The sequence below is a fragment of the Acipenser ruthenus genome, chromosome 23, assembly GCF_902713425.1.
Source record: "Acipenser ruthenus chromosome 23, fAciRut3.2 maternal haplotype, whole genome shotgun sequence".
Taxonomy (NCBI): Eukaryota; Metazoa; Chordata; class Actinopteri; order Acipenseriformes; family Acipenseridae; genus Acipenser; species Acipenser ruthenus.
Genome location: NC_081211.1, coordinates 19,085,229 through 19,109,859, shown reverse-complemented (window position 1 = coordinate 19,109,859; position 24,631 = coordinate 19,085,229). Strand labels below are relative to the sequence as shown.

Here is a 24,631-nt window from a genome sequence, read left to right as displayed (position 1 = left end):
AGTGCAGAGTGAATTGTTAAGTTTTTGTGTGATGAGGTGGCAGCCAGTGTCCCCAGAGATGAATCTACCCCTTCTGCATATAATGTCACTAGACAATAGGAGTGCTGCCTCAAACCAAGCAGTTGCATACATCTTATAATAAGATGAATAACATCATAGAATCTGAATGGACGTGAATAGCAGTGAGAGTACACTTGTCATGCATTATTAGTTTCACAGTTTTTTCTAAAACAAGAGTTTTTTGATAATCACAAAAGAAGAGTCTATAACGATATTAATAGTATTCTCCAGTTCCACTGAGATTGAGTAGTGCCACAGAACAAGAAAATAAATTGAGTCATAAAGCTGCATTTGTTCTTTGCATCCACCGCTAATTAAATAATTTACAGTGAGTAGGATGAGATTGCTGTGGGCATGCACTGAAGTGTTAACCAGACCCCTACACTGAGACACAATACCTGTGTGTTCCTTTGCATTCAAACCAGCTCTCTGATCAACCAGTTAGTCACATGAATTAGTTACGTTTGGTTTGTTGTTAGTTAATTTAATGTGGCATTTTGGTAGATGTATATCGCTCACAATGGGGATATATGCTTGGTGGCAACATACCAATACACATGTATGTAATGTTGCTATATCGTGAGGTCTGCTCATTAAATGATGTAATATCTGATGCAGACGTCAGCACAGCTTCTTCAGTTCTGATGGAACAATGCAAGAGCATTCATTATCATATTCAAGAGATGTTGTCCATGGTAACCTATTATTCCATGACATGGGATCTCTAGTGTATTTTTAATATCCTTGGCATAGGAGTTGTATGTTAATAACGTACTGTATTGTGTTATATAAGTGTCATCACACCTATATATAATAAACACATCTTATAAAATGTGTGATTTATGATTTAATTAATCCTGGAATAAATAAATCAATTTTAAACAATTAAAAGCCTGCATTTAAATTGTGTGTTTATTACTAGATTGTTTGTTATGGAGCCCATCAGATAGGTAAGGATCTGTTTTGTGTGTGTGTGTGTGTGTGTGTGTGTGTATGTATGTATGTAATTAATCACAGTTAACTTCTGTGATTTAATGCATTAATTTCTTTGTAGATTTTTATTTTTAACAAATGTTAATCACACTTCTCTGTCTTGATCCTCTTAGCACACCGTAACTCATTCCCTGAGTCACCATTGTAATATACTCGAGCGCATGCAACACAATGAGTGCAGTCACTGTTTGCATAGAAATTCATATAACTGCATTATGGAGCAAAGTATTGAAAGTGAAGAACCTGTTGTGAATGGGAAGTTTATTTAAAAAAAAAAAAAAATGTAATTTCAAATTTAAAACTTTCACAATCGTAAGGTACATCTAATCTGAAGCACCACCTGCGTGCTAAACACGCCTTTCACTTCAACAAATGAAACCCGCCAGTTTCGACAGAGTACACTTTCAGAAATGCAGGATCGCTACAAGCCCATGTATCAAGCTAAGTATGCTAATATGAACTATGACCCATTCGACTCCTCGAGACCATCACTTTCAATTCAAACGCAAAATGTGTCGTTTTCAATCACTCGACAACACCCACAGTACAGAAATGTTCATTAATCATCAACAAAATGAGAATACATTAAAAAAAAAATTTAAAAAAATGTAAAGCTGGTACATTCGTATCTCAGAGAAACTGGTGAAACGGATAACGACATAGAACGTCTGTACAGCACTGAAACACTACATTTGAAAAAAAAACAACTGTACTGCTGAACCTCGTCTTCTTTAGTATTAGCATCACAAGGGTATCCATGTATTATAAAAAATAATAGATGGGCCTCTTCAATGAGTTACAGGAAAACAATTCCATCTCGGGTTTCTGTGACAGTTTCTAAATTACTGGACCTTCGGTCTCGTAATGTACGACATCACAGAAATCCTAGATTAAATAATTTTCCTGTAACTCACTGAAGCCCATCTATATCTATCAAAATATATCTTAAACTTCAAAACAGTTATAATCCACAGCATTCCTTACAGTAAGTGACTTAAACATAAATTATTATTTATTATTTTAGCAGACACTTTAATCCAAAGCGACTTACACAGACAGGATAATAAAATGTCATTAAAAGAATAAAATGTCACTATAAATACAAATAAATGTCACTCTTTGCTCTTGAGTGAAATGCATGTAAGATACAAACTAACAATTATAAAATACAATAAATAACGTTTATGAAAAAGAAACATTAAAACCCAGTAAAATATAAAAATATTTGTTATCGACCGCGTGTCTACTTGTGATAGGATGCAACCATGTGGATCTCTTGAAATGGTTTAGGGTGGTCTTTAAAATTAGGCCATCCATTCCACCGAATACTCGATTATACCGCCATCTTCAGCTTTAAGAAATCCTCACAAAACAGGGCAGTGTTTACTCGAAATCCCTTTAAATTACACTCCCATATAAGAATTAATCTTATGTGTGTTATCATGTTAATTTATACATAACTTCAAATAGGACCAAAAACACTTTGTATATTATTTGTTATTTGTTTTTTCATGTTAAACTATGAAACAAATAAAATATTACTTACCTTAAAAGAGGTTAGCTTTCTCTTTTGACTGGCGGAGATTAATTCGTTAACGAGTCTCTTTACATCAAGTTCATCCATTCTGACTGCATGTGTGTGTAGCAGAGCAAGGTGATTTAGGTGCTACTGAGACATTGTAGATCTTAAATAGATCTTGAGGCGTCGCAAGCCACTGAAAGATCGTTCTGCTCTGCATGTTGTCATGGGCAACGTATAGAAAGACTTGAGCAAGTTTACAGTCTCACACAAAACTCCTTGGAGATTGGGCTCTGTGATCAGGTTTCTTATGTCATCCATTGACTTAACAGTGATTTTCCGATTGATGCAAATGTCACCCATCATCTTTAAATGCAAAGCCAATCGGTCTGAATCAACATCATCTCTAGCAATTGTGTTGGAAAGTGTTTTGTTCCACTGTATAGAATTAACAGTGGCAATCACAATATTTTCCAGTTTTTTTTACTTGCTGAAACCCCTCAGATGAAAATCTGTTTCTTACACATGTGAGGCAGCTATCGATTACCTCTAAATATAATTGCAGAAAGAAACGTTAAAAATGAATGGGGTTCTGACCTTTCCTCTAATCTCCGTGGGGGACGTCGACTTTTTGGCAATGTTGGATCACCAATTTTGTGAATTGATTTTGAACATCGCACTACTCTTCAAATAATTTCTCAAAGGCATCATAACCAAGCAGGTGGTCCAAAATCCCAAGGGGTAAACGTATTGTACAAAAAATGCTTGTGTGTAGAGACGGGATACAGCTGAAACTAAGTCATAATCTGGCACCATCTGTTTCCAGATTGTAATCTAAATTCGGAGTCCTCACCATTCCCTTTTATTAATCACTGCAGTACTGCAGTTGTCTTATTGGTTTATTTTGCAAAGAGTAGTCTTTAGGGGAGGTGGGGGGATTAAATAGCTGATGGATGCACCAACTATACACCCCCCTGCGATTTAAGTGCATTGCTTAATTAGTTGTTTAATTGACCAAGTTGATGATAAATATGACACTATGGATTAAAGTTGCAGTGTAGTCATTCTGTCAACCGATCACAAAACAGTGTCACAAAGTGATGCAATCAATGCATTAGAAATGTCTGTAGTTGTAGCTTGTATTCAGCAAAGTTAATTAAGAAATGTAGAAACAAATACACCAGTATCACTTATAATAAGTCCAGCTGCTGAGAAGTCTACCTCCTGCTGGGTTAGTTTATAATATCCACCGGCTTGTTGACAGAAAGGATATCCATATATAATGAACATGTATAAAGCTCAGCGGCAAACAATGTGCCCATCTTTCAATGCATACTTAGATCTGGCCATTTACTTCTAGATGAAAAAAAAAAAAAAAACACGATTACATTTGCAGATGCGACATTAAATCCCGGATTCAAAAAGTAGTTTGGTTCTGGTTACAGTGAAGGTTCATTTTGAACTGAATTTGTTTGTAAATGGTTTTGGTGAGGAAGGGCTGGGAGTTACTGCAACAGTAAGTTATTGAGAGCAGAAATGGCCTTTATTCTCTGTCTGAGTTCATGTCTTAGTTTTGTTCCAAGATTTTCACACACTGGGGTCTCTCTTCCTGATTTAAGTGGCAAATAATACTGACCCCCATGAGACTCACAAATCTGCTTCATCATGGACCCTTCACGTATATATTTAATGATGTTAAGGGAGTTGGAAGCTAAACCCAAGGGAACTATGTAAATGTTAATATTTACATCGGCCACTTTTAAGCTAATTAAAATACAGTTTTATTGTATTTTGTTTTTACTATTTTAAAATAAATACTTTAAGAGATTCTCAAAGCTTTTTAGTCCACATTCTTACTGCCCCTCGCTGCGGATGTATATCCCTGGAAAGTGATCCCTGGCAAGTGATATGTGGAGACGGGCAGTCATAAGAATGTCCATGTGTATGTCACAGTTTAGAGCTTTGCATATATTATGTAGATGAAGATATTGAGTGTATCGTGCTGTGGGATTATGTCTGTCTGCCACACTTACATTTTTTAAAACTGCTTTTACAATAAGCTCATTGTGATGAGGACATTCTTTAGGAAAGTTAATAAGAGTATCATAATCTGCAGGTGCATAGAGGCACCCTGTCTGTCTGTCTTTCTCTGCTTCCTTATATCACACTCATTTTTACATATCTCTATGAAGCACTTATTCAGTTGTGATGAAACGGTCTAAGACAAGGACAAACAACACAGTACTGGTGAAATGATGGTTTATTTATGTGTAATCCACAGTCTCATGACAACAGTAAATAATAAATGATAACAGGCAGTACACAGCATGGTGTATTGCTCTGTTTAATCCACGGGTTCAGGCCTGAAATAATAGTCCCGATTATTTAATCACCCACAATAAACACAAACACGATCACAAGTCCATAGTGAGTGCTGTAGTGCTCGTGGTACAAATACAATTAATCAGGACTCAAGTGCAGTGTTGTTCGGGTTTCGTGCTGGCCTGTAGCGACAGCTCCGGATCGTGTTAGCCGTCCAATAACAACAAGTATTTTTAGACACGACAAAACAAACAAAACACTCACGATAACAATACAGGTTCTCCTTCCGGTTCAGCATTAACCAGAACAAAGGAACAGGTCACCTCGCTACATCCCCTTATATACCATCAATTGTTGGAACCGCCCCTCCACATCGTTTACCTTCCGGGTCGAATTTCATTTACCTTCTGGGGGAGTGAATTTCACTGAAATGCTTGTGAGAAAAATTACTGCTTATTTAAAACGAAACAAAGATTGAAAATATAATACCTTCATCTTCAAGGGCTCTGCCAATTATCTTGTTCTGAAACTTCTTAAGCAGGAATTAAAGTGTGATTTTAAATCCAGTAGTACATTCTTGGATTACATTTGTCTTGTATTTTCATAGCGAGAAAGAACATTAAGCTTCCTTATTTTAGTTTTTCTTTTCTGAATACAGTCTCTTGAATTAGCTGCCCTAGTCACACATCCTTGTTTATTTCATGCTCCGTTCGTGTATCATTGTGAATCTTCACTGAAGAAGCATCTTCAAAGCAAGAACAAAGCATGCTAGTGGGTATTAAAAATAAATGAAGTCAAGATTAAATGCATTATATGCATTAAGCAGCTGCTTAGAAATGACTGCTTCCTTTCAGATCAGAAGGGCAATCAATACGAGAATTAGTTAAGAGTCTCTGAAGGCTCTTATCCTTACTTTCTCAATTAGCTACTTCCTAATTCAGAAAAAAAACAGGTATAACTTATGGCAAAAATGTAGATTAACACAGTATTATGTAACTGTGCCAATGAGATCTGTGGTTTTTAAAACAGTTTAAGCGCAATTTGCATTTTTTTTTATTTATTTATTTTTTTTTTCACTCTGATTACCAGCTGGTTTTGAATATCAATTTACAGGAGCAAAAGTTAATTACAATTTTACACTTTAAAGATACATTGAAAACACATGTCACAAAATTGCTATAACTTTGGCTGGAAAGAACTGTGTACACGTACAGTATAAATAACCTTGTACACTTTAACCAGTCCTAAATTTATTGCTGTAAAGATAAAGAAAACAATCAAGGACCAACTGATATTTAGGGAGGGATTTGATGCCATAATTTAAACCACAGTATTGTCCTTACAACATCTGACAGTATGACCTGAGAACATGTTCAAATATATTATTTAAAAATAAGCAATCCTAAATTGTGGACTGTAGTGCCTCCTTGGTAAAGCAGGTATCTAGGATAGACTCTAGGTCCTGGATTGCAAAGCAAATTAGATTACTGTACATTTAATTTAGGTTTGCATCACATACCATTGCCATATACTGTACTGCCCACTTCCTGTCCAGGGATTCCAGCAGTTAAGTAGTCCTCTCTCAACTGGGAGCTCACAAGGATGGTTCCCAGTAGGGTTGGGACAGCGCTTTAGAGTGTTGAAACGCACTTTAAATAGCAACCTGTATTTCAAGCAATCCAGTACAAAATATAACATGAAAACAAATCTGACGTATGTCTTCATTCACAAAAAACAATTGTTCGATGTAATATTTAATTGACTAATCAACTTTTGGTTTGGGACAAATGTCACTAGGGTCAGTTATCTACTGGTAATGGCCACTGCATCAGACATTAATGCTTAATTCCAAGGAGGCAGTGTGGTCCAGTGGTTAAAGTTCAGGGCTTGTAACCAGAAGGTCACTGGTTCAAATCCCACCTCTGCCACTGACTGGCTCACTGTGTGACCCTGAGCAAGTCACTTAACCTCCTTCTGCTCCATCTTGCGGATGAGATGTTAAATCAATGTCCTATTGTATGTGACTCTGCACATAATGCACAGTTCACAGCCTACCTCTGTAAAGGTAGGTCCACTATGATCGTGATCGTGGTCCACTATGAAAGGCGCTATATAAAAATAAAGATATTATTATTCTGACATACCAATATGGTGCTGATATGGGCCTAAACACACTGGTAAACTATTCCAGGCCTGCGATACACAATACCATCATCAGTGTGTCACCATACTGGGACCACTGTGTTGCCATGACTGGTGATGCTGTGTTCTGGAAATGGTTATGCTAGGGTCTCTTTCAGGGTAATACAGTACACTGGTATTTTGGGATCCCAATGGTGTTTTTCAAACATCTCTGTAAGGGCATCTCCCATTAGGAATCTGTCTAACTCCATCATCAGTTAAGTGACTGCACAGTTAAGTGAGACTGGAAAGTGGTACTGTCTTAGAAAGCTGCCCACAGGGCATTCCAGACTCAAGCTTGAAAGGCAGGCAGTTTCAGTGCAAGCCTGCCTCTGTCTTTGAAAACATGGAGCTGCTTTCTTGTGGGAAATTTGTTCTCTTTTGTTGTGGTTCTAATTCTGAGAGGCTAGACTGCCTACAGCAATATGAACTACAATACAAAAAAAAAAACACAAGAGTTCAATCCAATGAAGAAACCTCCAGAGCCTTCTGTAGATGCATTCTTTTTATTTTATGATTTGGTCTTAGAGCGTGACCCACGTAATGAGTTTGGATACCACACTGATGAGCCGATTAAAAGGTTAAGGAGTTCAAGGTCCTTACCATTGACACCATATAGAGGTGCTCTTGAGTTTTAATATTTCTTAACAACTAACCTCCAATATATTTAGTTAGCATACAGTATGTAGAAATCTAGTTACCAACACATGTATAGTAATATACCATCTTATCTCAGTGACATTGTTAAAAGCTCAACTTTTTGTATTAGTTTATTAAAATACAGTATACTTAGAGCCCTGTTTTGTTCGCAAATATGAAATAGCACGAAATAAAACAAAATGCAACATGTAAAACGAAATGCAAATATAAAACTAAATAAAACGAAAAATCATTATACAGCAAACATAGAATGACATTTTTAAATTGGGAGGTTTATACAAAAAAAAATACTTCAAATAAATACTTGCAATCATAGTCATCAATTTTGTATTTTATCTTATTGTATTTTTATAGAGGGCATGGGCAGTATTACTATATGCAGTTAATTAAGTGGGGGACTGTATGTTACTATTACTGACGCTAATGAGAAATTATGGTATTACCATAATCAGAATAGCAATTAGTCTACCAAAAGCCATACTATTCAGCAGGTTTCATTCAACTTTATGAAACAAAATTAATTAATCATATAAGGTGATGCAAAATTTTTGGCCATAGCCATACTTTGTTGATGAACCTAAAAAAGATCACTTAAATAAATAAAATAAATAATTCAGGACAATCATCATATATATATGACAACTGTGCAAACGTTTTAGGCAGGTGTGAAAAAATGCTGTAAAGTAAGAATGCTTTCAAAAATAGACATGTTAATAGATTATATTTATCAATTAACTAACTAAATGCAAAGTGAGTGAACAGAAGAAAAATCTAAATCAAATCCATATTTGGTGTGACCACCCTTTGCCTTCAAAACAGCATCAATTCTTCTAGGTACACTTGCACAAAGTCAGGGATTTTGTAGGCATATAGTCAGGTGTATGATTAAATTTGGTGTATGATCTATTTGGTATAATTGTTTCAAGCCTGTGCTTGAAAATCAGGGTTATTCCACCAAATATTGATTTCTGAACTCTTCCTAAGTTAAAACATTAGTATTGTGTTGTTTAAAAATGAATATGAACTTATTTTCTTTGCATTATTCGAGGTCTGACAACACTGCATCTTTTTTGTTATTTTGACCAGTTGTCATTTTCTGCAAATAAATGCTCTAAATGACAATATTTTTATTTGGAATTTGGGAGAAATGTTGTCAGTAGTTTATAGAATAAAACAAAAATGTTCATTTTACCCAAACACATACCTATAAATAGTAAAACCAGAGAAACTGGTAATTTTGCAGTGGTCTCTTAATTTTTTCCAGAGCTGTATATATATATATATATATATATATATATATATATATATATTAGGGGTGGGGCGAATACAGCGGTCTCACTGAAACGACACATTTCAATTGAAAGCCGGTTCAACTTTTAAATCACACAATTAGGTTGTGCTGTGCGTGTAATCTCCAAAGTGCTTTCAATTAAAAACAAATTGTCGCCTTCTAATCTGTAAACAGATGAGTTTTGCGTGGCCGATGCAGATCCACATTATAAACACGTAAGCATTGTGTGTAATGTCTTCATGTAGGGTTTAAAAAAAACAGTTCTTCAATCTATTGATGTTGAGGTTTAAACTGAGATTTAAATTGAGATGAGGCAAAACATACATGATGATAATTGGCCATTTAAAAGCTGACAATTCCCTTTGAATCGAAAGCACTCTGCAGAACCTAATGACATCTTTTATAGCGTCACCATGTTCAAATTTGGTTCTTTTTTTTTAAAATCCACTTTCAATTGAAATGTGTCGGTTCAGTGAGACCTTAAAGGAAAATTATTCAGAACCTCTGTATTCGTCCCCTCTCTAATATATATATATATATATATATATATATATATATATATATATATATATATATATATATGCAATACGGCCCGATAGGCTGTCTAACCCCCAATAAGTATGTATATTCAATGTATACCTATGCCTTGAAGGGCCTTATTGCATTTATAATCAAGGTCAAACTGTGGATTTGAAGAACAAAAATTATGAATCATGTTTGGGGCAAAAATTATTAGTTTTTTAATAAATATCCTTACGCCAATAAAGTAGTCCCATTTATAACTTTGAACTACACACTAAGTTAAGATGAGTACATTAATTTTATTGGAACATGCAAAAGAAAGTACATCTGTATTTTTGATATTGTGGTCATTGCCATTGAAAAAACAACACCAAGTCACTGACAGTGCAGACACACTGTTTGAGCAGAACAGACGGGTGTAATAAAAATAAATACAATGGCGTCTTGGATTTCAGTAATTTTTCAAGGTATGTGTCTGAGAGAGGTGGATAATGTGCACAAAGTGTCTTTTTTTGTTTTTCTGTAGCGTTTACAAACTGCTAAAAATACATTAAGTTAGGGTGACTGAGTATAAAGACTATATATATATATATATATATATATATATAGTTTTTTTTGTTTTGCTGTCTTCCAGTTCATTTAATTGTTCTTTATCCAAATCAGAATGTCTACTTACTACTTTGGGATTTTTTGCAGGTAATTGGTCACTCAATTTCATAGTTACAGCTGTACATCTGTAACTGTAAAAGCAAGATGGCTACCGTCCGATACTTTACATTCAGTGAGACAGCGCAGTGATTTAAAATATGTTACAAGGCTCCAACTGTCCGTATCCTTCCTTGCTCGACCAATCACATTGCTTGTTTCACGTTCCATTGCCAGCCCTGGATTATATATATATATATATATATATATATATATATATATATATATATATACTGTATATATATATACACACACATATACACATGCACACCATGCATGATGGGATTTCATTCTGTGACACACACACTGTCACAGTCAGGTGTATTGCAGTTTCTCACATTCCAGGAGTATGTTTTGTAGTCTGTTCTCTAAACAGTAGTTCTAATTAATGTAGCTCAAGACTGATGGGTTTGCCACGGTTATGGATCAGCTAAGTTGTATATACACTAGAAAAAGTCACACATGAAGAAGTCCCTTTATTAACTTGAACAGTATTTGTTTTCAGTAAAGCCTTGCTATTGTTCTTGCATGTTTCTTTGTTGAAAACAGATCACATGACAGAACAAACACTAAAGAAGTTTTTCTTTTTTTTTTTTCCTGTGGCTTGACTGATGGCATTTAGATTAATATACCCACCCACTCAATAACCTTTTAACTTTTTTTTCTGTCTTTGTAGTAGTTTGACAGTAATTGCTTCTTCACTGTTGTGTTTCTTAGGTAGGGTAGTGATGTAATCATGTGCCTAATTCTGGATCTTAATGAATCAGCTGTTGATTACTCAGACAACATACATAAACACATGCCATGCATAGCACACACTTTTGTGTAACCAAACTCTCTTCTACTGCAATGTAAGTTCAAAACAGTGACATAACAATCAGCCATGTATCTCATCCTCTTAAAATAATTCTGTTCATAGAACTTCTTTTTTTCAAAATGCCGGTGGACAAAATGAAGTTTTCCAATAAGTGGAAACAATTATTCAATTTTTTTTTAAACCCGTATATTAACAGTAAAGCAATATATGGATGTATTTGAACACCCTCAAGGGCCTTATTGCATTTATAATCCAGGTCAAACAGTGAGTTTTTTTGGTTTTGCTATCTTCCAGTTCATTTAATTGTTCTTCATCCAAATCGTCATGTCTGCTTACTACTTTTGGGTTTTTTTTTGCTGGTAATTGGTCACTCAGTTTTATAGTTACTGTACATCTGTAACTGTAAGCAAGATGGCTACCGGTACTTTAAATCCTCTGAGGCAGCACAGTGATTTCAAATATGTGACAAGGCTCCAACTGTCCATATCCAACAAGTAAAGGGACAGCTGGAGCCTTGGTCGACCAATCACATTGCTTGTTTTCCGTTTCATTGCCAGCCCTGGATTATAAAATAGAGTTATACGATGGTTATTGTCTGTGTATGGAATCTATGAGCAGTTTAGTACCTTCCAGCCTTGATCAGTTTGTCTCTAATTCTTTCTTCTATAATATATAAAAGCTGCATTTCTCTGTTACAAGGACGTTTCAGTTGTGATGGACAATATCACACATCTGATACACTGACAGAGCGATGAATATAGCCACTCAGCAAAAAGAGAGCATTTGGGTCCAATCATCGTGTAGAAGTAAATCGGTTAGATTGGGATTCATTTACAATGTTAACACTAAACAGGACAAACCTTGGTAACACAGTAAAGCTGATACATGTATACCATATGAGAACAACAATAATAAAACATACCACAAAAGTCCCAGTAATAATACATTGACTGCTCGTGATTCAGTGTTAGTGTGGCAAAGAAATAGATTGAGATTCTTTGTGGAAGAAATACAAGCTCTTTTCCCACTGGAAAATGTTAATTCTCATTTACTGGCTTAAGTTCTAAGATCCGAGATACCCCTTCAAAGCTGGGTGACTGACCAGCACAGACCCCAAAGCATGCAAACATCATTGATGGCATTCAGGAAAAGAGGGTTTAACTGCAGCAAACAGTTAAACAAAATCCCAAGAGTCATGAAGGTTTTAAATGTGCAAATCTCATTGATTATTTAGGGAGGTTTTGATCTATAAGTCTTTTTCAGTTTGATCACAGTACAAGACAGATGAGACTTGGAAGTGTCAAATATATACAGTAGTCAACTGGAAAGAGATGAATTTATTGCTGCCAATGTAAAGTCTGTACTGAGATTTTTTTTTTCTTTTGCTGAATGGTAACAAAACTAAATAGAATGTAAAGCTTATGTAGTTTCAGATAGGAAACTCTAAATACGCCTGGAAAATCATCATTCGATTTACAAGAAAATTCCTGCACCAAAAAATGTCACCTTCTTTCAGTGGCAACTGCCAATAGCATTCAAGACAGATACATTTAAACCTACTCTTTGCAATCTGTTCCACCTCATTTTCAGCACTGTGAGGGGGCTTGGCAGTCAAACTGACCCCCTGTCTTTCTCAGCTGAGTGCTGTAAATTCTGAAGCAGCACCAAGCCTTTGCCAAAACCAGGGAAATCTAAAAGCCTGTGCTGAAAGCTGTTTTTAATGTTGTTTTTGTGGTTTCCTCTTTAGAATGTATATTGCTGGATACCCTTGCAGTCAGTATCTAGCACTCATTTTTATTTGCACACTTTGTGTCTGTTACCTATGCTCTTCTATAGTTTAGCCTATTGATTTCAAGTGACATTCCACAAATGTATGCCTTTGTTACTGCTGTACGTGCTGGGCGTAAACAGGCAACCTCCCACACCGCAAGCGAGCTTCTTCGATGCAAATAAACTGGGCTTGAGTCCATAACAGCAATGCCTCACACAGCACTGTCTGTTACACTTGCAGCATTAGGGTAATAACACCTTCAAGCTATAGCTGTGAAAAACAAACTGGAATAAACAGTCATTTCCTTTTTTTCTCACCCAAATGCTGCTTGTTAGGATTATATTTCTGCATGTTTTATAGATATTGTCTAATTTAATTGCATCTTTTTAAAATGCCATCATTAGCTTTCTTCAGCATATCTTAACAGCATTGGGTCTCTCATACTAAACCAACCTGTTTTAAGAAGTGTTGAGCAGAGATTTTTTTTTTTTTTTTTTATCCCAGGAACCATGACTAAAACTGGATCTGGATATGTTTCGTGATCTCAGTGAGTTATTGTTCCAGATTGAATTTCTAAATAAAAGAATACAGAAAAGATACAATTATTTCAATGGAAACTTTTAAATAATTGATGTTTTCAATAAGAATACATAGGAACAAAACATCTTACTGCTCCAACTTGTGTCCAGCAGGAATGCATAATAGCAACTTTGAGTAATCTTTTACATTAAAGTCCTATATATCTGACAGTCAAAGTGCTCTGTGAGTCATAAAAATAAAAAAAAAACTATACATTTAAAAATCAGCACTTTTTATTACTGTGCTGTAATCTAGCTGAATAAGGACGTGTAGTCTAAAATGTCCTAAGTATTGAGTTGTATTCAGTAAGTGCATTTAAATTTTGATATTTCAGGGACTTGCACTTTGCAAAAGATTTTAAGCAAATTATATGCCTGTCCTAAGCATTTTGTATAGTGTTGTTTGACTCTGTATTCTCAGAAGACCATATTGTAGTACTTTTTTTGTTTTGTTATTATGTATTTATTTTAGTGTCGTTACAAACCCACATTTCTCAAATCAATTTGAGAAAAAAAAGTTTTCAATATTTCAATTACTGCTCAGTAGTAGGATTTTTAGTAGTAGAAGTTTAAATGAGTGTTAACCAAGATTTTAAAATGCACTTTCTTACCTATTTGCCCCCTATTTCTTGTGTCTAGAAACATACTGTCGAGAAAAAAAAATATTGTAGAGATCAAGAGTTAAGTTAGAAGGCACTAATTACAAATAAGTGTACATAAAATGCCATTATACTAATGATAAGGTCATTCTTTTTTTAATGTACTGGTACTTAGAATTATGGAATTTATAGTTCCAATAATGTAATTGAACAGATTACCTGCAGCAAAAACACATTTGTCTTTAGCTTCCCTTTAAATAATAATTAATATTCACAAAATAGTAATTGAAGGGTCACATTTATGTGAAATACTAACCCAAAATGGCTTATTAAAAAAATAATAATAATGGTCAGTCATCTTGTTGCTGCAAACAGCAGCCTTTTCCAATGAAAAGCAAAGTAACAGCTGTGTGATGTTGACAGTCTCTGGTGCAATCTGACAGTGGATGAAAGTACTGTGGGGTAGGATATTATTGATATTATTTATCAAATGTGTTCAAGGATGCAACAGGATTAAATCTAGGTTAATCCGGATATACTTGGTCTATTAAAACCTGATTGGGGTCTGTGTGTGCTATGCTTAAGTCACTTGGACGAGAACAAAACCACGGTCTCATTTACCTTCTGTGTGTTATGATCCAACTTAAGAAAAGGACATTTTCATCCCATCAAAATGTGGTGCTGAATTTTCAGAAGTAACATTTCATATAGAAGATATAGAACTGGAATAGAAATGGAAGTCTTTGAAATCCATTGCAATTAAACAAAGCCAGATGGAAAGAAAAGCACATTTTTGCTCTTATACCAGTCCTCCACACTTTTTGGGCTTAAAATGATAGCGGTTCCAGCAACTTCACTGGAAAGATTCTCAGAAAATGCTGAAAGTGATGTTTCCCAGTTGCCTGCCTTTGATCTCTTAGATCTTATATAAGGAAAAAAATAATCACATACAAGGCAGATCTGAAAAAAAGATCAAGAACACACAGGAGAAATGGGCAGTGCATTTCCAAGATACCATTAAACTGCATGCAGAAGTATGCTGGCTTTTAAAATAAAACAGGAAAATGGTGCATCAAATGGCAGATACACTTCAAAATACGTTACATTACATGTAGTTACACATGCACTTAGCACATGATTATACAGTACAACTGGGAGGATGAAAACATGTATCTAGCAATGTTTCCCTATCATATAATTGTGTTGTAAGTACGTAAGTATAAATAATGTTATGAAAGTGTATTTCCTTGTTTTATTTTTTTATAAAAATATTAACACATTTCTGAACTCCCCCCAAAAAATTTTGAATAAATTGAATTAGTGCTGAAAAATGCCCCCCTCAGGCACAGTTTGATTTCCAGCACCATGTTGTATGTCTAACATTTGAGATACAGTATCATAATACAAATTTCAAATTTACATTTTGAAATAAACTATTTAGGCCACATATTACTGTTCATTCAGCAAAACGTTCTTTTATATTTTATTACAAGTATGTCTTGCCGGCTTTTCCTGCTGTCATGCTGTTGCTCTGCATTGGACGACACTGCTATTTCTGAAACACTCATTTCTTCTTCTTCTTCTTCTTCTTCTTCTTCTTCTTCTTCTTCTTCTTCTTATTTATTATTATTATTTATTTCTTAGCAGACGCCCTTATCTAGGGCGACTTACAATTGTTACAAGATATCACATTATTTTGACATACAATAACATTATTTTTTACACATTATTTTTACATACAATTACATTATTTTTTACACATTATTTTTACATACAATTACCCATTTTATACAGTTGGGTTTTTACTGGAGCAATCTAGGCAAAATACCTTGCTCAAGGGTACAGCAGCAGTGTCCCCCACCTGGGATTGAACCCACGACCCTCCGGTCAAGAGTCCAGAGCCCTAACCACTACTCCTTCAAAAGTTGTTTGCATTATGTAATTATCCAAAATTAAAATGCAATGGACTCTGGGACAACGCAGCTTTATGCAATTAAGTGAATTATGCATTTAGCCGATAGGAATTTAACCGTATCATGCAATCATAGAATTTAATTGACAACAGAACTGGCAGAAGGCACAGATGTCATTGTCCATCAAATCAACAGTACGAAGGTCACTTTTGAAATCAGGACTTATAAAGATGTGTTGCAGTAAGAATACCACTGTTAAGAAAGGGGAACAAGACTAAAAGGCTAAAATATGCACAAGAACACATGAATTGGACTATGGAACAATGGTCAAAGGTGCTTTGGACTGTTGATGGATGGACAACGACACCTGTGCCTTCTGCCAGTTCTGCTGTCAATTCAATGCTTGTCTTCTTTCTGTTCCTTAAGGATATTATCTTCAAGTGTTGCTCATCCTTGTTAGACAGCTTTTTGGGTCTTCCAGTCCTGGGTTTGTCAATTATAGATGATGTTTCTATGTACTTGTTGATTATGCTTCGGATACCACACCTTGAAAATCGAGTGATGCGAGCTATTTCACTGTTTTTCCTTCTTTATGCAAGTCAAGGTTGTTACAATAGTAGAAAACAGTAGTGGAAGGTTTGAGTAAGTTGTTGATGCTCATAATGCATCAATAGCTTTAAATTCACAATCACCACCCATTGCACCATTTTTTTAAATTTGTTTGCTTAACTGGAAATAAATGCCAAATGGGGTCTGTTGATTTGATTTAAACAGTTACCGTCTAAAGACTGCTTATTTTTTAACCATTAAAATACAGTATTGCCCTTTGTTTACCCAGGTCATGTAAACAAACATGCTCTCTCCTAGAATATATGAACAACAGCTTTGATCAGCTGCTGTGTACAAACACCATATTATTAAGGAAAAGTAACTGATGTCACTGCTTTACCTAGACTGAAATTGTGTCAAATCAGAACTGTCTGTATATATTTAAAGCAAATCTCTGCTGAAGAAACATCTTTAATACTTTTATATTATTTCTTCACATTTGTATTACAATTTGAATAATTTTATCTTTCACCTGATTGGCAGCTGTTAGACTATATCACTGTTCAGTCTCCCATTTAAAAGTGTCATCTGCGACGATGAGATTCAAGACCTTGTTTACATGATGGGGCGAACAGACAATAACAGCATCAACATAATCCAGGTCAATACTGTATACTGCTGTATACTGAATGATATAAGGAGGGTGGACGGGTCACAAAATCATATTTGGGAATAAAGGTTAAGCTATAGGGGGAAATGATTACTCTAAATATCAATTTAGGCATATGTAACCAATTAGTCTTTTAAATTTAATAAAATATACTTTTTCAAATCAATTATCAGGTCAAACTACAAGACCACTGGACCTCACAAAGACCTTGGTAGTGGTCAATTCAATAATACTTTATTCCACTTCCAAAGCAGTACTTAAAATGCTACAATTGGTTTCATTCCTCTATGTCACTTTGTTGTCAGTCGGTATTTACTTTGCTGGTATATGGAAATGATGGCTCGGGGGACTTGATTATACTTCTACACCAATTAAAATTTGTGAACAGCATTGCATATTCTAAAATGTTGTTGTGATTAACTGTGTAGTCTTTGTTGTCTGTGGGCTGCTATATTTATAAATGTCAAACATGCTGCTACTTCTGAGGTGAACTGTTAATACTCCGGACACGTTTTCAGGCTGTTGTCTGTGCAATAAAAATGCCTCCCTAGGTTAGTTATAAAGCAGGACTGCACAGCTCTATTATAAATCATGTCCTGATCAGAACATTTCAGTAGCAGTTGCACTTAGAAATCTGTAAACCGCTTCAGCTCCAGGATGTAAAAGACAGAGCACTTGCAGTACCATGCCGTACTTGCGTATGTCAAGGTTTGCCGTCTATTCTATGGGGTTTCTCGCAGCCTGGTCTGTCAGTATGTGTGCTGTGGAATGCTTGTTTCAGAGTCAGGGTTTGTATGGGGACATTTGTATCAAATCGCATTTCGTGCAAACATCCCTTTCATCTGGAAAATGCAGCAGCAAACCATCGGCAATCCAAAGGTGTAGATTTTGGGACAGTTTATTTGCACGACTACTTGTTTACTTTTATTTTATATGGGTATAATTTGCTCGCTATTTTTGCAAACTAAATACGTCAACATTCAAGATTGATTCAGACAGCGGAAGTAAAGAACAGTTTTGAAAATTTTGAAAACAATAACTTTTGGAAGAAGGTTTACTTTGTGAAAAAGATGATGATAATTGATGTAACTTAAAACGTGAGTATCGATGTTTCTTAAGAAACCGCAGAGACGCCATTTCTTAATCAGTGTTCAGTTTATTTCATACATGCAGGGAAACCAGTCCAAGTATAGAATCGATTACCAGTTGTTACATCTTTTACATGACATTAAATACCCTTCTGCATAGGTGTCTCTCTCCTCCTCTTCCTATAACACTCAACCAATGGCAAAGGGACAATGCATTATTCTGGTCACTATGTACCATGTGCACTCCAATCAGGAAAAAACAGGTTTCTCTTGATTAGTTTATACAAATCTACAAATCTCTTATCAGCCCCTTTGAAGTGTCTGGCTCCTTCCAGATCCCCCTGAAGACTAGCTTTATGACCCCCTCATAAACCAGCTGTATATTCTAAGCAAAAACCTGTTTAATTAGTTTTATACCCCACAGTGGACTCCCCGAAGGGCAAACGTCTTTCATGTCAGGGCTGGAGGTCAAAGGACTTGTTTGTACAACCTTGTGCTGCTGGCCAGTCATTTGCTTTGACACAAAAGAATCATTTTCAGTTGTCATAACTTCAGGGTAACTTCTCTACCATATTGCCTTCAATTTACTTCTAATGTGCGGTTGTTTAAATATAGTTAAATATACGTTAACTTGGTGTTTTTCTCAGCTCTCTGCTACCATCCATTGCTCAATGAAGCTGCTATTATTTCTTGCTTGCTCGGAGTCAATGCAGTGCAAGTATCTATATACCCAGAGTATATAGCCAGCCTTCATCTATTACAGCAGTGCTTGCATTTTTGGAACTAACAGTTTTTTCTATCCAATGTTAAATCACTTTTCAGAAAAATAACATGAATACAGCCCTATCAATCCTCATGCGTAGCAAACTGCTATTCAATACTTGTTCCATGTTTTCCAACAATAATGATGATGATGATGATGATGATGATGATGAAGACGTGGAGCCGAAGCCATCCTTTGATTCAGCACAGGAGTATACAGAAACAGAGCAATACTCTCCGGCGTTCATCTCTGCATGCTTTCAAGGTGTTCACGTCTCTCTGTGCGCTCATACCAACAGTAATAATGTGCATGTTATTGTTTACAGAGCTTTTTTTATTATTACTTATTCATTGCAAATCTTGCATATGTGTTTTCCTGTTTATAACATTGTGTTTTGTATGTTATACTGTGTACAAATAAATAGCTTATTTATTGTTTATTGCATGTGGTGCTATTTACCAAAAAAAACACAACGTTATTTTTATTGTGTATGATGTTTGTGTTACTCTTTTCAAAAATAAATGTGTTCTATTGTTCATAAAAAGTACATATCAGATGTGTGTCTTACTTTTTTACTATGTTTTACTGGCACACAGGGGCTTAAATGGTAATTGGAAGTGTGTGTGTGTGTATTGATTTATGTTTTATTTTATTTTTATAACAATTTCGGGGGTAACAATAGCACTTTCAATTATTACAAAATCTGATACCTGGCCTGCACCTTCCTTTTTATATCTGGATGTAATATGGATCAGCAAACATATGTGGCTATAGGAAGGAATAACCCTTAAAAGGACATGGTAACTTACTAGTTAAGCTAAGCTAAAATAGAAAGAATGTTTGAGTATTTATTTGAGTTTATTAAGCCATGAAAAACTCATACTTGGCCCAGTTCTATAACATTTACCAATTTATTGGTAGAGAAATTGCACAGAGCTTAAGTATTTGTTTTTTTTGGAATCAGAAAGCTGTGATGTGTGTTTGAAGAATGCATGGCTTTTGATAAAGCCTTAAAAACATCAATGGGTACTTGAATTGATTAATGGGACCAACAAACACCTAATAAAAAGCAACCGCTGCAGTTAAATCCTTGAAGAATCCTCAAACTAACTTTCTAGGTACGGTGTATATTTTATTATTTTTACATTCCATGTTAAAATGGCTTTTCACACATTTTAAGTGGCTAGCATGTAGAGAAGTGATTCTTCATCAGTCCTTTGGGTTACTGTCAGGTTGAATTCATTTTAAACTCATCTGTGGTTGACACGTGGTAGATATTGCTGTTTCCACAAGAGTCAAGGGCATGGATGGAGACATTATTTCAGCCAGGACACCTCGTGATTTTAAAACAACTTTTTTTTTTAGATAATAAAAACAGTTAACCTGTATCACTGCATTTTGACTTCCTTGATTTTGACACTCAAGCACTTTGTACTGTTTTGAAATTTTGATTGACATATTTCAGCCATCACTGAGAGAGTTATTTGGCGAGGCAGTTTGACTAACAACTCCCCAGCCGAGGCTGGAAATGTATTTGTAAACTTAAAGCACACACTGACTGTAAAGAAAGGGATTTGAGATTACTGTTCACTTCATTACAATTGGTAGCTGACACTAATTCAAGGTTGACATTATGTATATATTCTTGTCGGGGTCCATAATTAGGAGACCGCGTTATTTGCGTTTCGCCTTATAACAAATATTGGCATTTTGTTCCAGAAATGATTTACAATGCTCGCAAGGCAAGTTAATATTGTAGCATACAGTGGAAGATTTGCAGGTACTCGAATCCATGGTTATTGGGACGATTATTCCTGGCCCCTGGTTCACACCAAAAACAACCAACAGTCTTGCACTCTCACAGCAGCACGTTCACACAGCAGCTTGGCTCACTTTAGCGCATTGCATTTTTTCCTGGAGCAGCCCTCTTTGGAGTCAATCTTATCAAGAAAACCTCTTCGTTTTTCTTCATTTTTTAGCCATCCACGCAATGTGGATTTTGCAACATTTATATATTTTGAAACTGCTGCTTGAGTTTCACCTTTTCTTCCTCTGTCCACCGCATCAAGTTTCATTGTAACAGAGAAGAATTTTGCTGTCTGCCATGCTTCGTACTGTATACCTGAAACGTTCACCCAACGTTTGCGAGTCAAATTGCATTATGGGGGAAATGGGAGCCACAACCTTACCGTGTTGTAACCGATTCCACACTATAACAGGTCACCTTATAACGGGGTAGCACTGTGTGTGTGTGTGTGTGTGTGTGTGTGTGTATATATCACTACTCCATTGTCTGTTTAGCAGAGGCAGGTGAACGGGTGACCATGCACAGCACAAACCAGTGTCTTAACCACGATGCAAATAAACTGGGCTCACCTGCATATGTGGCTGTAAAGCTTTTAACCTCATCTCACTGACAGATCTGTTTTTTTAATTTCAAAATCTGAAATCTACATATTTTTAAAGGAGATGCTTGTGTGATAACATTTTCTAGATTCGCAACACTGCTAGTTGCACAGACTCCAATTAGCAGTAAGCTACCCACCTGCTGTTACATTAAGTAGTCCAAGTTTTGTAAATGTGAAAATCAGCCAGGTTTTGCCAGCTTTTGATTTGTAACACATATGTACGTTTACAAAGGGAAATTATCAAGGAAGAAGCTACCCAACAATCAAGCATTTATGTACATTTATGACAGCGTTTAGTTTATAAAGCAAAAACAAAATGTTAGCCCTACAAGTGTTTAGTGGAAGCAGATTCCAATCACTCTGCAACATAGTCATAGTCCTTTATCTTCAGTGTTATAATTTTTGATATAATTGTTTTCGATATTTTGTTACATGAGACACATAAGTCAACAGACTGCCTAGCTCCCTAACTGTAATCTTGAGACATATCGACATATAGTTGGTTCCCAAATGAACCAAGTTCAGACTAAACTGAAAAAAACAACAATGAAAAGAACGCTGTTCCTCTTTGAATTCACATCATATTTAAATGAAAACTCTGCACTGTGTTTTGCTGGTTCAAGTCCACATTTTTCTGAACTAATTTTGCTTTTGCTTGGCATTGAAACAAACAAACAAACCAAACACCTATGCCCAAACCATCTGAGACAATCTCCTTAAGTGGTCTTAGTTTGGTTTGATTAAAATAAACTCCACCAAACACCAATCGGTTGAAATAAACTGCTAAAACAAATGTGTGAATGGGTTATTATATTAAACCGAAATCCTACAGAAATGTTGATTTTAGAAATAGATGACCTTGTCTCTTATCCAGAACAGCACAGATGTTGAATAATCTCTAAATTATGATAATCTTAAAGCTGAAGAGTAAATTATTTTTTATTTTTAATGCACTTTAAATCAAATCTACAGTAAAAAATAAAAAAGTGCATTTTGCCAGCCTAGTCTCTGCCAGCAGGGAAGCAAAGCAAATCATTTAGTTTAGATTGTTCATGGCAGTAGGTTTAATATGTTACATACACTCTCCAAAGGTTTAATATCAATTGAATTAACTCAATGTAATTTAAACAATAAATTGATCCAATTACAGTTTTCCATACAGGTTGTCTGTTGTACAGTATTTCTTTTAAGGTTTACAGTAATTTAAAATGTAAACACTCTTGTATCCGTTATGAAAAAAAATAAATGTGGAGCTTGATTAAGGAGTAATTCTGTTATACACAATAGATGGCTGTAAACAACTCACTCTCATTCGGACATCCTGAATCATGGAATCCCTACAGAACTCCAGGAATCCTGACACTATCGAAATGCAACACAGCAGTACTAATTAAGCACAAACGAGCGTGAGACTTCTTACCAAAACTGTTCATGTATTTTACAGCGTTCCATTATTAGCCATCAAATATAAACGATTCACACTAGCACTTTTTATGTGTTAGACTTAGACTTTCAGAAGACTTTTTTTTTATATTCTTCATACTTTTAATTACCAGTTTTGTTAAAGGCAGGGATGCAATAGACCCTGTTTGTCTAGTCTTTTTATTTTTCTTTCTTTTGTTTGATTCGACATTTTGTGCTGTACTCCTCTGCATGTAACGTTATTACAGTTTCCAGATGAAGTAATGAACCAGGTCTGTAATTGCATCATTCATCATGCGCAGAGTGATATCAATAGCTGTCTCAGGGCCCCAGTTGAAATTTGTATTTAAACGGATATGAAATAGCTGAGTTTCTAAAAAGGTTCACAGAAATGCAAATCGAGGAAGTTAAAGTTTGCAAAGAATTCTGTTCAGGACTTTCACCTTCAGCTTGGGTCAGCTTTGTAATTCAACAGCTGTAAATGGCTGAGGATTTCCATTTATAATGAAGATTTCCATTATAATAAGGAAGGAAGCCAGTCAGACATTAATACGTGCAGCCACTAAACAATATGTTCATTTTCTTAGTACAGTACCATAGCTCTATATAGAGCTGACACATTTCAATTTGGACATACGACCACATGAAACTTTATTGTATCTGTGCAATAACTGACTTACTGATGGAAAAGGGCAACAAGCATTCAGACAGAGATCCATATTAGTGTACTCCAAGTATTTTTGAGATGTTAATTTATTTTCAAATACAGTGAATTCTCATTAATACAAACTCAGATTAGACACATTTCCTGATTGTACACATTTTCTACAAGGTTCCGGCAAAATGTAGCAGTTGCTTATTGTGAATTACTACTGCAATGTATACTTTTTAAAAATTCACATACAGCTGTACACATGCACAGTACTTTTAAATGTGTAATACTATTCATTGTTCTGTAATTGAAATTTGATTTCAGCGTTACTGTAACATCAATAAAAACTGACGCGTCTGGCTTTAGATTCCTAGGTAATAGACCCATTTTTTTTGCTGAGCCCTTGAAATTCATACTAACGAGAACTGACTGTATTAGGCGATTGAAACGATGTCCCAAATTCCATTTATCATATTTAACCTTCTGTAGGCTTAGTAGCAGCACATATCTGCCAAAAAAAAGCCCCTATTGAACCACACTCTCGGGTTGCTGAAATCACACATGTATCATGCTTCTTCTCTACAATCTTTGTGTTTCTAATAACTGCAAGTACACTGTAATAACATAGTGGCTGTGTAGTTACTATGCAGCAATGCACTTAATTATAGGATGATAACTATAATTATAAGTTGCTAGCATATTTTGTAATCACACTGCATTTGCACACAGACGTGTGCATTTACAATATAATTACTATGTAACCACACATACAATTACATTCGTGGAAAGCATTACGGAATAAAAAATAAGAGGAAAGTGCTACCTGAAATTGGTTAGCGTTTAATGCAAATGATTTTTTTTTAACTGTTTCATTTATTTCACAGTATAGATCAAAGCTTACTAGAAGTCTGTGGATGCAGATGATCTGTTTCATATCAAACTGCCTCATGTAACTGTTTTAAAAAAAAGCAGAGCCCTTTTCTGACTGATGCACCCTGACAAGTGCTGGAAATCTGTCATGTATACCATGGTGGAATCAATTGCTTTATTGATCAAGCAGTAATTAGATGAATATTACTATTTCATGAAAGAAATGCTAATATATTGAACTTTTTGGGGGGGATTTTCAGGAATTCAATTCTTAATTA

The 24,631-nt window shown here is 35.3% G+C and overlaps 1 protein-coding gene across 3 annotated transcripts in view; it reads left to right on the top strand.

The window, feature by feature from the left end:
• Positions 1-24,631, top strand: part of LOC131699625 (teneurin-2) — an 842,004-nt gene that overhangs the window by 516,498 nt on the left and 300,875 nt on the right. The window lies entirely within an intron of this gene.